Genomic DNA, 14,772 nt, shown 5'->3' on the forward strand with positions numbered 1-14,772 from the left:
CAGGGGGGTTCCAGGTACCCCCTGCTTACTGCCTGAGCCCTATTTTTTTCCCTGTAATCTACTTATTGTACTTCTCCCTGCCTAAAGATTCTCCGTCTTATCAAACGTGTCTGTACCGCCATCTTGCCGGGTCCGGTTTATTTCCATTTGACTTTTTGTATAATTGTGATGTGACTTATCAATTTTATTCTGATTTATGTCCACCTAACATTATACTATAAGCATTTCCTCCAGGAATAAAAAATTCCCCCTTAGCAGGTGTATAGTAGAGGATAGTCCCTTGGTAGATGGATACATTGTAATTTAGTTAAATAATCTTATTGGGTTTTAGAAGCATATGGTAGAGTTTTGTGCCTGAATCTAACTACACAACCTCAGATTCCTACTGTTGGAAAATAGAACAGCAAAGCAGCAGATGAGTTGTAAAGTTCGAGACTTGAGTAAGCAGTTATGGATCGCAACAGTATCTCAATTGTTATCCATAGAGGAATAAGTGGAGAAAAGGAAAAAATGCTCTTGGTTTCATCTTTTAAAAATATCCACTTAGAGTCTATAACCTGGCAGCATAAGCAATGGCTATTGAATATCCTGTTCTAAAAAAAACAGGAAGAAGTTACTTATAACTTCATGTTCTCCATATCCTTGGGAGCACAAAGAGAGAGAGCCCGAAGGATCTTGTTGCCTTGCTCAAAGAATGGTGTTTGAAACATTGCCGTCTACTTACAAAACAGAACTTTCAGTGATGGGTGGCCCACTTCTCCAGGTCTTCTCCTGTCCTCATTCTACACTACGCATTTTAGCTCTTTTAATTTCCATTCCAGGTTGAGCCTTACACTTTGTACCCACTCCCCCAAAACTGAATCAAGGATAGGTCCTTTACCTTTTATTTATTTATGTTCTGGAGAGGAAGAGAGAGGGCAGAGTCCCACTTACTGATTCACTCACCAAATGCCCAGGGGACTGGCAACTCAGTCTGGGTCTCCCACAGGAGTCTCCCACAGGAATCTCCCATAGTCACTGAGGCCAGGCCATCACTGCTGCCTCCCAGCATCTGTATTACTGTTGCAATCAAGAGTGGAGTGATGTGTCAAACCCAGGCACCAATGTATGGAATATCGGCAACTTGATCAGCATCTCAACAGCTGCTTTACAGTGAGCCTGCACCTACTGCCTTGAGGTGGAGTAGTTGAGGAAGAGGTCTCTGTCTAGGCAGAGTTCATGGATATGCCTTCCTGGCTCATGCTGCGTTTGGAGCCTCTGCGACAGACCCTTGCCTGGTGCTGTTCCTTCTCTACTAGCATAGCTATTCCAGTGGGCGTTTATCCTCAAAGCTCCTCAGAAAAGCAGCTGTCCCTTGGGTAGCTGGCTTGCTTAGGTGGACGTTACATCCTTTACCATGTGCTCTTCTTCCCCCAAGCCTTACCTTTCCTCTAGGCCTTGAACAGATTCTGTGAGTTCATTGGTAGCAAGAATGTTCATCTGTGCTGATGGCATCCCTGTCACAGGGCAAATGCTCTGGTGTTCATTGATCTCCCTCAGTCTCCACTTTTTTTTTAGGCAAACTCTGCTGTTTTTTTTTTTAATAAAATATGACCTGACTTCATCTCTCCCCATCCTGTTTGCACTTCTAATATTCCTGACTGGATCACCGCATTTTCCTTCTTTCCTTCCTTTGTCTTTGTTTTCAGCCACATTTGTTGTCTCTAGCGCTGGCTGTTGGCTTTAACTGGGTCCAGCCCTGACTGTTGCAGCCATGTGGAGAGTGAACCAACAGCTGGAAAATCTCTCTCTCTCTCTCTCTCTCTCTCTCTGTAACTCTTCCTTTTAAATAATTAAATAAATCTTTAAAAAATACAATGAAACAGATATAGAACGCTTGCATCATGTGTTCACTCCCCAAGTGCCCACAACAGCCAAGACTTGCCACAGCCAAAGCTGAGAGCAGGAACTCAATCCAGGTCTCCCATGGGGGTGGCAGGCTACTACTTGAGACATTGCTTGCTTCCTTCCAAGATGTGCTGGAACTGGAAACAGGGATGAATCCCGATAAGGTATGTGAGGGGGTCTTTACTAAAAGGCTGACATCTACCCCTTTAAATACTAGACCAAGCACCCGGCCTTGAATCAATCTTTGTGGAGACTGCCCTGTCCACTGTAGGCTGCTCAGCAGGCAGATCCTGATACCTAAAAAATGCCATGGATCCTGATAATTTAAAAAAAAAAAAAGGTCTGTAGACATTGCCAGAGGCACTCAGGTGTGGGGTGTGGAATTTCCACATGTAGAACCACTGCCTGGCTGACTGTGTCATCCTCCCAGAGCATCTGCTGGAGAACTGACAATATACAGTTCCTCTTAAACCCACAAAACCCGCCTTACCACCACACTAGTAAAATAATCCCTGAAGCACTCTGTTCTCATCCACTGGTCATCTCTCCTAGTCCCATGTTAATTTCATGCAACCATGAGGTATGGCTCTCCCATCCCTCAGCAGCTTTAAAAGGATGTGCCTTAATAGTTCCTCATATTTAGTCTCCATCTGGGTATATTAATCTTCTTTATTTTCTTTCTTTAATTTGTGGTTGGATCTTTTTTAAGCTCCGGTAATGCCTTTTTCTAACCCCAACTTCGAGTGTTTGAAACTTTTCCAGTTCACATATGTCTGTCCTGGCCTTTAAAATCTGAACATTTCCGATTTTTACTTTCCTTCCATTCAGACAATCTTGTTTAATTTCCAATTGTTCATCTTCTAAATGTAACATCAAATCCTGCATCTTCACCCAACTTAATTCTTCCTTACTTCTCGAGGCAAATCTAGACACAGGTTTGTTCAAGAAAATAGACTCTTGAAAATCCTTTGTAGCCAAAAGCCTGATAATAGTGAGTCAAGGACTTCAGTCTTGCTTAACTTTTACCTGAGTCAGCATCACTGAAATCCGTCTCATATATACCTCAGCCTCAGTTTCCTCGGGCAACTGGAGTTTTTATTAGCCTTTCCCAGGACTGCTGGGAGACGGAATGTGTTAAGTTACAGACATCACGTAGGAGAACTGTTGATAGCCTAACCAGTCCAGCTGGGAAACGAGCTGACACGGAAACAGAGGCTTCCAGCAGCTTTGACCAGTTGTGCTGGTAAGGATGTTTGGCCTCTCTCTTCACCTTACTTATCTTTCCATTAGATTTCTTCCATGAGCTTTATCAAACCCTCTCATACCTCCAGTCTACCGGGATTGAGGGTCTCTGAAAGGGTAGGAGTTGAGGGAAAAAGAATCACAGGAGCTGCATGGAGGAGCTGCCACCTTTCTAAGTCAACATTTATCCAAGACAAGGAAACACAATTTCTACAAGCAGATGCCTGTGAGGTATTCTAAGAAAATTGGGTCTCCATCCCACAGAGCTGGAGGCAGCCCATTCACTTCCCAGAATCCAGGGATTTTTCTCAGTGATGCTTTTATTTTTAATTATTATTATCTGCCATCCCTGTCTCCATACTGCTGCCTCTGTGCAGTCATGCACATTGGGCTCTAGAAATCCAAGCAACTCAACACTTTTAGCTTGTGATGATGGTGATCAAATGATTATCATGTGATATGTAGGTATTTTGGAGAGATGGAGCATAGCAATCAGGGAGGAGGGTGCTAGACACAGGGTGTGGGGTCTGATCCGGCCTCTGCTACTTACTATGACTGGGAAATTTATTTAACATCTCTCTATGCACTCACCCTCCTCCTCCTCCACTCTGCCCAGTTTCCTCACCTGTATGAAGGATTCATGATAGCACCTACCTCACATCTACCTCTCCACATATGACTAGATGGAATGACAAAACCAAGGCAAAGGTACATTTTCTGCAAATGTCTGGAAAAGATGAAGAAAAGGCAAGAGAAAGATGATAACGTAGCTCGAGCCAGGAGGAAGGGCTATGAGGCAGCAAGGAGTTAAGGGCAGTTCCAGTGTAGGTTTTCACTTGGCACAGACAGTGTGATTCATGTGGATGAGGGAGCAGCAGGCAGGCATGGGACTGGACCCAGTGGGGCCAGCAATGTGGGCATGTGCCCCTGTAGCTAAACGGAGTCCTATCTATGCCGGCTGTGATGCTGTGCTGCCACTATCTTAAAATCTTAATAAGTGTCGAACAAGGGGCCCTACCTCTCCGTGTTTGCACTGAGCGTGACGAATTATGTGAGGCTGCTGGGCAGACAGAATCCTGTGGCTGGAGAAGACTGGAGATTGATTTGTGTAACTGCTGTCAGCCACTCGGTGTTGAATATTCTACCAGCTGATACAGAAGATAAGAAGAACTGCAGAGGGTTAGTTGGTCTTGTGGAAGTGTTTTAGAGCAGCATCAGCTGAGGCTGCTACCTTTTTCAAGACATAACCTCAATGGGAAGTGTCGTTCTGATTTTATGTAGGCAAACTTGTTACTCTTTTGTAAGTGACTTCAAAGGAAATGTGTCATTAAAATTGATAGTTACATGTGTCCACAGTATCCATGGATCAGCTTTCATTATACACATGAAAGATAAGCTGCTCATTGTCAAAACTTACCACTTTGATATTTGAATAATTAATCCTCAGAAAGACGTTATTTAGTTATAAGGTTTGGACAGTAGCCTGTGAGACCTGAAAGGTTCCTGTGAGTATGTATTGTCAGCTGACAGAGACAGAAATTGAAAGGGAAATGTTTGAAAGTTGAAAATGCTCTGAGCCCCAGAGTGTTTTAATGATGCCAAGAGGAGGAGATCTAAATCTAAGTGGAATTTGAATACGTCCCTGGTGCCAGCCTTCAGTCCAATGGCTTTTTATTCTGCTTTTCAAGTCTAGCAACTGCTCTTGCAGCAAAGATCTTAGGAAATGCTAATGTCAGCTAATCAGAAAAAGGGATTTACATACACTGTGCCCTCCAAAGAAATAAAAGCCCAGAAATAGGAGCTCAAAGACCTAGAAGTACCAAAACACACTGCTGAGAGCCTCTACACCTCAGTTTACCCATTTGTAAAGGTTGAAATCAAGAGACAGGACTCTAGGCTATTCACGTTGTCAGTCTCAATGGAATCCTGTTCGAGGCCTCTCAGGTCTCAGAGACATCAGAAAATCGACATGTGAAGGGGCCAGATAATCCTGCAAGGTACCATTCTCTCACCCACATCTGGGTGGAGTTCTGACTCCAGGAATTCAGGACAGTGGGAGAGTGCAACACTGCAAAGCACAGGATAAGACAGAGTTCGCTATGAAGCATCCCTGTCCTGAAAGACCGCCTCCCCTCCCAGCCGTCCAGAATTCCCATTGCCCTTGGAATTCTGCCCTCCATCTGTGTTCTGTAGCAGAATTTATTTTCTACACCATTTGCATTGACAAATACTCATACAATGTTCTGCTAAACAAAGGAACATCTCTGCAGGGTTCCTTACCCTTCAGAGGCACAAAAGACTTGGTAGACTTCTTTGAAATTCCACCGCAGTGTGTGGAAGGGAAAGTACAAAGCAGTATCTCTCCCTTGGCGAGGGAGGACCCTGCAATTGGGACCCTCTAGAGACATTTGACAAGATTGGGAGGCATTTTTTTGGTTGTTACACAACACACACTGAGCAGAGGCCAGGGACACCTCTCCACATCGTACAATGCTCAGGACAGAAAAATCTGCTTTCTCAGTAATGGCGTCAGATCTGGACTTACTCCCTCGCCTCTTCCACTGCTCCGAAAGCAGAAGCAACAGCTAATCTGTTCAGTGTTTAAATATTTGCTTCACCATGCTGTGTTGGTTGAAAAATAATTCATACTTGCTGGTTCCTCAATTGAGGATCTTGCAGTCTGCAACTTGTGACATAATTCATGGTTCCCTGGACTCCTAGCACCTCTAGCACCTCTTGTGGATTTATTTGTTAGGATTTTAATGTCCCCAAAGCCCTCCGATCCAACACATTTAAAACTGCTTTGGCTGTAGCTTCCGCCCAGACCATCACCTGTCTCAGCTGAGATCCATGTCCTAGAAAGACATCCAGTTCACATCTCTTCCCCTCCCACCGGGTCCTCTTTTCCCCTGTTTCACCATCCCTGTCCCCAGAATTCCGAAGTCATCCCATGTGATTCCCCAGTCCACACAGTGCTAGTGGTCACCGGATCTTACAGCCTTTATCCTCTCATTTCATCTGGATTAGTTCACTAAGTAATTACGCATCCTTTCTGCACGTGGACCTCACTACCCTTCCCTTCCGTACAAATGTGTTCACACTGTTGCTGTATTTAGAAACCAGATGTCCTCGGCTTTTGGAATAGTGTCCAACCCTTTACCTAGCAGACATGGTTACTGAACTGCTTCCCTGTACCCCACCATTCCTTACTCTTCCACGTGGAATTCTCGTTCTGGCTAATTGAGCTAACTAGTGTTACTCTGGCACAGGTTCTGTCCATGGCCCTTTGGTTTGGGCCATTCACTGCAGGGCCTGCTCATCCCTCCCTCTTGTTCTGTCCCATACCTACTCATTATAAATTCTCAGTTGAAGTGTCATTGTTCTCAGAGACCTTCCCTGGATAATCCAGGCCACCATTCTCAAAATACTTGCAAGAAAGTCTTTGGCCATGTAAATTTGAGATATACTCTCACCTTGGAATTTTTAATAAGTGTTACCATTGAAGTCTAAAAGGGGCCTACCCTGTGGTACAGTTAAGCAGTTGCTTGGGTTCCATGTCCCATATCACAGCACACATTCTAGGCTGAGCTGTTCCACTCCCAGTCCAGCTCCCTGTTGATGTGCCTGTGAACGTAGTGGGAGATTTTTTTTCAAGTACTTGAACCCCTGCCACACACGTGGGAGACTCAGATCTCCAGGCTCCTATCAGGTCCAGTCTGGCCCAGACCTGGCCATTGTGGTAATTTGGGAAGTGAACCAGTGTGTGGAAGATCTATCTGTCTCTCACTCTCTTTCTGTCACTTTGCTTTCAAATAAACATGATTTTTAAAAAATCTGAGGGAAGTTGCAACCAAAAGAAACCTTACTCTGATCTAGGAAGAACTTCCTTTGCTTCTGTAACACTCTTGGCATCGCTCAGCTATAGAACAGGCAGATGGTCCCTCAACTTTAGATTTGTTTTTAAAAATGATGTTCAGGGCATATGCATTCATCAGAAACTGTTTTGTTGTTTTTGTTCTCTGGAGTAGCAACATGAAGTATAATTTCCTAGGTGCTAGGTAGGTGGTAAGCCATAGCTCCTCATTAGCCACAGGATTGCAAGGGTTAGAACTGGTACTCTACAGTGCTAAGCTAAGGATGGGCATAAGTGGTGTGTTAAATGCATCATTTTCATTGTACTGTGATAACCTCATTGTAATTCAAAAAGCATCTGCAGTTATCACATGTCTAATAATTGTTCATACAATGACTGCAAATGCCTCAGTGATCAAAAATCACCATTTTCATTAAATTGATACCTAGAATGTGTTTTAAATATCTTCTATACATGCTTGATAAATAAATACATTATTGGTCAAAAAATGGCCATGCCATTTATTATTATTGAGACTCAGCATATTATTTAGAGAGTATGCAAAAGAATGATGTTTGCCAAAACATTTCTGTATTCAAGCAAGCAACAATGTGCAGCATTGGCATAGTTTAAAGACTGCCATGCTAAGTGACTTTGTGAATGGTCTTATCCTGAAGGTGACTGTCCATGCTCGGTATGACCTTACTTTCAACTTGGCATTGGCATGGACATTGCTTTGCTTTGCAAGTCAATTTTGTTTTGTTTTTACTTAGTTTCATTTTTTTTTTTCTTTTTGCTGTCTGTCTGATATTTTGCTTTCGGGAAGACTGTAACTAATATCTCACTTACAGGTTAACTAGGGTCATTCTCTACCCCAGTGATGAACAGTACCAACTGTAAAAGCCTCCAGATACATATAGTTTTTAAATATAGAGTGTCCTTAAGAGGTAATAACATTGAAAATTTTTAAGTCTGCGTTCTACTTCAAATCTCATAGTAACATGAGTTAGGAATTCTATGATCTGCTGAACCCTGCCTGGTTTTCCTTGTGTTAATGGAGGATGCAGGTAGGTCTGATCTCTGTCTTCAGCAGGAAATGTGAAGATCATGTGGGATGATCAATATGAAAACTGCAAGCTTGCAAGCTTTTCACAGATACTCTTGAGCAAACGGGAGATCCCTCGGAGATGGAGCTAGTTACTTAATCATCACACTGACACCTGATGCAATACTGAGGGAAGGAGATGTGCATACACGCTGAATTAATTAGGATAATGAAACAGTAAAACATGAGCCCTCCGGCTGTATCAACCCAATGGAAACAAAAAGAAACTATTTAAATAGGTACATATCAAATTTATACATCTGCATGTTTATAGAACCTGTCTATGTAAAGCCTAAAACTGATGAAAGGGAGCCAAATTATAAGTTCATGAGGATAGCTAAAGGCCATAAAAAGTCCCGGTGAGTTGCTGAAGGTGAAAGTTAAACAGGAACTATGTGATGCGCAGTAGACTCATGCAGGTTTTTTGTTTGTTTGTTTTTGGAAGTTCAGTGGCAGCCAGATGAAGTTCACCAAGAACAAATCTTCAAGATTGAAATATGTTAAATATTCTTGCAGCAAAAGAGTCACATCAGAATCTTAGTACAATTTGCACAGATTAGAAACATGGATGGAGGTTAGATGAGGGCTCACCAACTACCATGTCTCAGTTCTCTGCAGCGCCAAAGTGGTTAGGAACATAAATATCTGCAGATGGGTGAGGATTGGCCTACCCTAATTGGCATTCCCCAGGACCCCCAACTGTCAGGTTCTTACAGATGGTGCAGGGTCAGCCAGTGGTAGATGGTTTCTGAGTACCATTGTTGACCATATTGGGGAGGTCATGGTCTCTGCAGCCTGGGAGGATGGCTGCCTCTCAGGAAACAGAAGGCTCTTTCTCCTCAGCCCCAGGGGCCCCCAGCCTTGCTACTCAAAGTGTGGTTTGTGGGCCAGCAGCTTTTCTCACCTAGGAGCTCATGAAAAAGATGCTGAATTCTTGTTCCTACCCAAAACCCCCTGAATCAGAATCTGATTTTTAACAAGATCCCAGGGGATCTATGGGCACACTCAAGTGTAAAAGTCACTGCCCACTGATGTACATATCTTAGGAGAAAACTGCACTGCTTTTTTTTTTTTTACCTGCTACACTCTGCATTTGCCTAAAAGAGCCTGAAAACTTGGAAACCTCCAACACACCATCAGTGAAGGAGTTGTGATCACCAGGAAACCCTTCTTCATTTACCCACTGCTTCTTAGGAAAACCCTAGCAGTAGAGTCTGCATTTGCTAAGGTGCCCAGCTTTCCTTCATGGATCAGAAAGATTGGGTTATGTGTAGATGAGTAATACCAGGACTAGAAAATGCTTGAAGCCTTAAAAATGACTCAACAGCTTGAGAAAAGATAGAACACACAACCAGAACAAGAGGATCTTTGTAAGTTAGCATAAAGGAAAAACTCGCAACAGAAAATTAAAATTCCTAAAGAGATCAGGGAAATCATTATAAAGAAATAACTTGTAATCCAGAAAGAGTTCTTACAACTCAAAATTATTGCTAAATATGGAACAACATATCCTGAAGTTCAGATGCAAGATTATTATCTCAGAGAAGAAAAACTCCAAAACAAAGGATAGGAGAGGAGAGGGGAGGGGAGGGAAGAAAGAAAAACTATGTGTTTCAAGTGAAGAGGTGAAGAGTATAGAGTATCTGTGGGGAAGGCAGTAGTGTATCCTATTTTTGGCACAGGGTGAACAGGTTCAACTTTACTGAGAAGCAGTTTGTTACCCTACTCCTGAAATCAAACTGCATGTGCCCTGCACAAAGTACTCAAAATTCTCAGAACTCCCCTACAATATAGAGCTATGAGCGTAAAAGCAAATGTTCAAAATATTTAGTCATTACAAACTCATTGTAATGGCACAAAAATCCCAAACGACCTATGGGTCATCAATATGGGATTGATTAAAGTAGGCCATGTCTACAAATGGATTCCTATTTAGCCACTGAAAGTGAGTAGATCTGTAAATACCCACGTGGAATGTATGTCCACAAAAATACCCTTTAGTAGAATAAAACTGTTATAGAAAATTATGTAGTATGACCTTATTTTGTTCAGAAACTTTTAATAATGCATGTATGTATGTATGTATAGTGGTTGTGTATGTATTCATTCTTTCATAAGCATAAGAATCAATTCAGAATGATACTCTCACTCACTGTTGATATTAATTATTTTGGGACATGAGACTGGGACATTGGGTAGGACATTCACTTCTGTATATACCTAAATCTGTATGGTTCTCAGTTCTCTGATTTCATTTCAGTGTTTTTTTTATATATTTTTAATTTTCTGTAATGAAATTGCTTATTTAAGTTAAAAAAAATATGTGAACTGTCAGAAACTTTAGAAGGAAATCAAAACAGAAGAGAACATTTATAAGTAAACATGGTAAGACCGTAGAACGGTTCACTGAGGTGTCAGCAAAGGAATAGAGGCTGGGAGGGGCAAAGTGAATTTCTAATACTGGAAAAGAAACCATTGGAAATGTTTATAAAATTCTTAAAACACCAGCATGGGTGATTGGGTCAGGAAGACAGACTAAAATTATTACTAAAAATTATGTGAAATCAATCTGATAAGACTTTTAAAAGTAGCTTCTATTGTGAGTCAAATCAGTTTCCATAGAGAAGACTGACCATGCCATGCCCTCCTCTTGTAACCAGGTCGGGGACCAGTTCAGCATATTTTGATCTACATGGAAGGTGCTGCTCTTGGTACAACAGTGTTGTGATTTGGTCTTCATAAAAGCAGTCAAAACCTTCACATGTTAACAAGTTGGAATGGGCTAGATCTCTGCCAAGTACTGTATGTGCATTTCATTCTCCATACTGCCCATAGGTAAAGTACAGTACTACTGTTTTCCATTTTGTAGATGAAGGCATTGAGACTTAAAGATGAAAGTTGGTGCTAGAGATTGCATCGGCAATTGGTGAAAGAATTGAGACTCAAGCCCTAACCCTCAGATATCATTGCCTCTACCCCACCTCAGGTGAGAACCATGGACAGTGCCAGTGAATGCTCAGCCTAAGATCCCTCTGCCCTCAGCATATAGTGCTGGTTTTTAAAAACCATTTGAGGGCCTAGCAGCTAAAGTCCTCGCCTTGCGTACACCAGGATCCCATGTTGGTGCTGGTTCTAATCACGGAAGCACTGCTTCCCAACCAGCTCCTGGTTCCTGGTTTCGGATTAGCTCAGCGCTGGTCATTGTGGCCACTTGGAGAGTGAACCAGTGGATGGAAGATCTTTCTCTTTGTATTTCCTTCTCTCTGTAGATGTGCCTTTCCAATAAAATAAACACATATTTTTTTAAAGGAAAGAGACAGAGCTTGAGAGTTTGGCAAAACCCACAGGTTAGGAGCACTAATCTCAGGCTCAGTGGACTCATTGGAGTTTATCTACATGAATTTTGACAAATGGATAAAGGAAGATATCTGAGGGTTTTGGACAAAGTCTGTTCCTGATGAATCAGGCACCCAGTCTATCGTGATCTCAGGCTGGTAAACTGCTGTGTCTGCATGTCTTCTGGGTACTCCCAGGTACCCGATGGGCATGACACTGGGCACTTAGCATGGTCCCCACATCTGGTCCTGAGGTGGGAGTCTAGAGCTTAGACTTCATAACTGAAGTTCGCTAGGAGCGACTGATACAGGAGACTCATCCATGATCCCTTGAAGACTCTTACATGGTAAAAGAATGAACTGTGAAAAGCTGTACGAATTATTGTGAATGGTGGTTTGCAGTCCCTTCCAGGAACTTGTTCCTTATCAAAGCCTGTGCCCTTCATGTCGTCTCTTAACTTGATCTGAAATGATCCAACTCGGGTAGCAAAATTTATCCCCAAGGCTGTGATGAGGAAGGAACTGATCAGTTATATGTAGAGCTCGTTAAATACTCCCTGGTGTGTTAGGCCTGTAGAATTATTAGCTGTTATTAAACACTTTTTTGGCTAGACATTAATGCTGGTGCCTCACTCAAACTTTCTTGGCTTCTGTCTAAATCATCATCAAATTGCACCTTCCCTTCTCATTGGTCATTCTTTTTCTTTTTCTTTTCTTTTTTTTTTTTGCATTATATTGTGATCTGATCTCTTCCAATTGTCTGGTTATAGGGACAACTAAATAAATAGCCATAGTGAGGTTTAAGGATTTATTAGGGCCTAGCACAGTATCTTGTACATAGTAGGCACTCAGTTAGCAACCAGTAAAGGAATTAGTTAATTCAGATCTGTGTTCTTTAATCAAGTTTTCTATTATGGAAAAGCAAATTTACAATATTCTTAATTACTTGACATATTTTGTACCCTTCAAAGTAATGGCTATCAATGCTTTGGGTAGCTACATAATGCAACCTCGAGGCCAGCTCTCAAAATAATCAGTGATATTGTTGTGAAATTTGCCCAAATGAAGAGCTCTTTCCAATGAATCTGTGAAGTAATAGACAATTTTCTTTATTAATACTTTTGTGGTTAAAGCTATTCACTGAAGCAGTCAAAACGTTTCTCGGTAGGTGAGAGTGTTCTAAGTTTGTTTCCTAGCAACAAACAATTTCAGAAGAATTTTAAGTGCTTTTGTTTGGAGGAGTGAGAGATGGGTATAATGTGTGTGTCAGCACATGATCATAGCAGTGCTTCTAATTTCCTTCCAGTTGATGACACCATAAGACCCACCTAAGAAAGACAGTACAATAAAATTAGAATAAGCCATCTACCTGTGTGAAGGAGAATTATCCCTGTCCTTCATGTACCCAGAAATTTAATAGTTTAAGAATTTATCAGTCTACGAGCTCCAGCCCTACCCATCTAGATAGATAACAGGTGAAGAATACACCTTAATAAGACAGTTGATGGTCCAAAGGGTATATTGACTGGATTATATTTGGTAGTTAAAGGGATAAAGGTTGGTGAGAACCAAAACAAGAGGTTAGCTTTATTTTCTGCATTTGTTATATGTATGCATTTGTATGGTTTTCCAACTTGGCCTTCTGATAGTAACACCAACAGTTCCAGGTAGAATTTACCAGATGCCCACTCTGAGGACTATTTTATGCAACTATTTTATATGTATTGTTTTATTTAACCTTTACAACAGTTCTTTGAAAATAAGCCACTATTAATATTTTCATCAATCTCAGACGATTGAATTAACTTCCCAAAGTTACACTTTTATAACTAGACTGAGTGATATGGAAACAGGTTTTTACAGGTCTAATGATACCATGACCTTAGGACTCAGTCTTGAAGTTGTCTTAGAATCACTTGAAACTCAGAATGCTAATAATTGATTCTAGTCACAGGGCCTTCCGTGCTACCTGTATTAATCCTATGCCTTCAGATGTAATCCCAATAGATTTTAAAAGCACAGGTTTGAGAAGAAGTTGGCTAGCGTCGGGATTTCTTCCATACTGAACAAAATTGGACACTTGACAAATTCCCCACAAGCCTAGGCCCAGTCTGATTGTTCCCCCGTCTCATTGCTGTCTTGAGTAGTGAAATCTGGCATTGGTTTCAGTCCACCCTCACCAAAGCTTTTTTTTTTCTTTCTTGGAAAAGCAAACTGTCCACTTATCCCAATCAGCACAAATTGAGAAAATTGCAATTTTTCAGAGGGGTTTCATTTAATAGAACAACGTGTCAGGACTGGACCTACAAGAACAAGGTACTGTGTCGATATGAACCGAAGTGAGGAAATGCTGAGTCTCAGCCCCTGGCGCAGGCAACCACACTCTTCAAATTGCCCTCTCTAGGACCTGGATGGCAAAGTAAAATGCTGGGCTCTGCTGTGGCAGAGAGCTGAGCACGTGGTGAAGGAAAGCACTTGACTTAAAGGTCATCTGTGTGGGAAATGCTCCCTAGCCTCCCCAAAACAGTCTCCCATTGAATATATTTTCATTTCAGGCTTATTTTTCTCACATCCAGGGACAGTACCTTCCCAGGTGGTTTTTTGCCTCTTTTAGTTTGAGTGGCTGCTGTGTGATTTGTCTTAACATCTATCTTTTCTCTCTGTTTCAGAGGCTACCCTTTAAGGACAGGCATTTCACTTGCAGCAAAATGTAAGTACATTTCTTCCTTGAAATGCTCTCTGCTTCTCAGCTGTAATTCCTAAAACCTTCCTAATCTTTAAGCCTCCCATCTCATGTGGCTGCATTTTTAAAAGTCTGACCCAACAAATGCAGCCTCAGTTTGAATATAACTGTTCATGTTACTGATTTGTGCAATATCATGGAGCAAGTCAGGAAGCAAATGGAACCTGATTGTGGCTGTAGCAATATCACATCTAAACATCTGTATAAAAGTGAGGGGAAGGAGGTAAGAAAATACGTTGAGGCACTGTAACAGTAGGATGCCTGGCATCGGCATATTCAGGTTCTCTGAAATGGCTAGATTTTTTGCTCTTATCCAATTGGTCTTTACCACGTAGTCACAGATGACAGATCTTGCTGGTTTAACGGAATGGGAGTTGGTTATCTTAATAGCTCCTCCCTGTGTGTACTGCATTTTGGTCACTCTACAAACCAGTGTTCCTTTTCCAAAACTAATTTCCTTTTCTTACATCTCTTTATACTTGGTAGTCCTTGTGATCATACCTAAATTACAAACCCTGTATGTTCTAAAATACCAGATAAAATTATAATAGGTCCAAACTTAGGAGTTCTGAATCATTTAGAGTTTTGCTTTGGGAATCAGTATGTG

At 41.7% G+C, this 14,772-nt stretch overlaps 1 long non-coding RNA gene across 1 annotated transcript in view; it reads left to right on the forward strand.

The window, feature by feature from the left end:
* The window catches only part of LOC131482431 (uncharacterized), a 278,217-nt gene extending 264,097 nt beyond the window's left edge, over positions 1-14,120 (forward strand). The window contains exon 4 of the long non-coding RNA XR_009246985.1: positions 14,092-14,120. This is a non-coding gene — a long non-coding RNA (uncharacterized LOC131482431). The remainder of the gene's footprint in view (positions 1-14,091) is intronic.
* The last annotated feature ends 652 nt before the right edge of the window (positions 14,121-14,772 follow it).

Source organism: Ochotona princeps, chromosome 17 (genome assembly GCF_030435755.1).
Source record: "Ochotona princeps isolate mOchPri1 chromosome 17, mOchPri1.hap1, whole genome shotgun sequence".
Lineage (NCBI taxonomy): Eukaryota > Metazoa > Chordata > Mammalia > Lagomorpha > Ochotonidae > Ochotona > Ochotona princeps.